The sequence below is a fragment of the Echinops telfairi genome, unplaced genomic scaffold (genome assembly GCF_000313985.2).
Source record: "Echinops telfairi isolate 266 unplaced genomic scaffold, ASM31398v2 ScPeMD7_3533;HRSCAF=4204_0, whole genome shotgun sequence".
Lineage (NCBI taxonomy): Eukaryota > Metazoa > Chordata > Mammalia > Afrosoricida > Tenrecidae > Echinops > Echinops telfairi.
The window spans coordinates 10,048,231-10,050,343 of record NW_022107431.1 but is presented as its reverse complement, the minus strand read 5'-3'; positions in this window follow the sequence as shown (position 1 = coordinate 10,050,343).

Genomic DNA, 2,113 nt, shown 5'->3' with positions numbered 1-2,113 from the left:
GGGGGTGGAGGGGGTGGGGGGGTGGCGGGGAAGAACCTGGCCACACCTCTCTCCTAGTGTCCAGTGGCTGCCACAATCCTTAGCATTCCTTTGCCCTTGTTAACTTGTCTTCATATGGTGTCTTCCTATAGACCCTGTCTTTTCTCCCTTTGTCAGTCAGATTAGAGTCCTAATCCCCACGTACATGGTATGACCTTGCCGCTGATAACACGAGGAAAACCCTGCCCCCCAAACAAGATCATGTTCACAGGTATGGGGGTTAGAAGATCAACATATTTGGGGAGTGGGGGTGGAGGGAAGCAATCAAATCCATAGCACACATCAGTTGTGTTGTTAGGTGCCATCCTTGCGACCCTCTGCCCAACAGAAGGAGACGCTGCCCGATCCTGCGCCATCCTCACAGTCGTTCCTAGCTTGAGTTCCTTGTGGCAGCCCTGGTGTCCAGCCGTCTCATTAAGGACCTTCCTCTTCTCCGCTGTACCTCTCTCTGCTTTACAAGCGTGATGTCCTTCTCCAGGGACTGGTCTCTCCTGACAACATGTCCAAAGTACATAAGACCAAGTCTTGCCATCCTTGCCTCTCAGGAGCGCTCTGGCCAGCCTTCTTCCAAGACAGAGGTGTTTGTCCTTTTAGCAGTCCATGCTACCGTCAATATTCTTCTCCAGCACACAAGTCAAATGCATCATTTCTTATTGAGTCTTCCTTTTTCAATATCCAACGTTCACGTGCATATGATGCGATGGAGAATACCATGGTTCAGTAGTTACACAATTTCATGTCAGCTTGATAAAAAAGCGTAGGGGTGGAGTCCAGCTGTCAATCAGGTCACAGCCGGATGACGCCTCCTGGTGGGTGTGGCCTCTTGAGGATTCTGGGAACTGTCTCGCTCTGCCTTCCTCTTCCTGTTGACAAGCCAGGGGGAGACTTGCTGAGACCTAGGAGCCCCTGTCTCTGCTTCCACTTTCCTGTTGACAAGCCACATGGAGCCACACTGAGACCTCTGAGAGCCATGGACACGCTTCCACCATCACTGGATCACAAGACTTTGCACCCACTGGCCTGTGAGCTTCCTGCATTTTGTATCATTGCATGTGCTGTGTGCGTCTGAAGAGGAATTTATGGACAAGTATCAGATTTATGGGCTAATATGAGACTTATGGACTTGATCTGGACTGGGCTGGGATGTTTTCTTAATATACTCTTTGATATAAAGCTCTTTCTTATACACATATGAGTGTCTCTGGATTTGTTTCTCTAGTCTACCCAGACTAGCACACATGGCTTGGGTTAGGTGCACCTTAGTCCTAAAAATAACATCTTTGCTTTTAATTCGCTCAACGCTGTGTGCGTCTGAAGAGGAATTTATGGACAAGTATCAGATTTATGGGCTAATATCAGACTCATGGACTTGATCGGGACTGGGCTGGGATGTTTTCTTAATATACTCTTTGATATAAAGCTCTTTCTTATACACATATGAGTGTCTCTGGATTTGCTACCCAGACTAGCACACATGGCTTGGGTTAGGTGCACCTTAGTCCTAAAAATAACATCTTTGCTTTTAATTCGCTCAACAGGTCGTGTGCAGCAGGTGTGTCCAATGCAACTCATCTTTTGATCTCTTGACGGCTGCTGCCGTGAGCACTGATTATGGATCCAAGCCAAACAAAATCCTGGATAACTCCAGTCTTTTCTCCATTTATCACGATGTCACCTACTGGTCAAGTTGTCAGGATTTTGGTCTTCTTTACATTGAGTTGTCATCCATATTGAAGATTATAATCCTTGATCTCCATCAACAAGTGTTTTAAGGCCTCCTCACTTTCAGCAAACAAGATTGGATCCTATATATTTCCAGATAAAGCTCAATAACCTTCCCACACCTGTCTTCTCTCCCCCTCCTACCCTGGCCATCCCCAGAGCCGCGTCCATCCTCTGCAGGGAATGCTCTTCCCTGCTCCTCACTCACTTCCTGCGGGCTCCACAACTCCTTGTCTGTGTGGCATCTCAGCCCCAGGGAAGCCCTCCTTTGGTCGCAGCCACCAGCCTCATCTGGTCTGGGCCGGCCTCCTTTGTTGTAGAATCTCACAGACCAGTGGTTCTCAACCTTCCT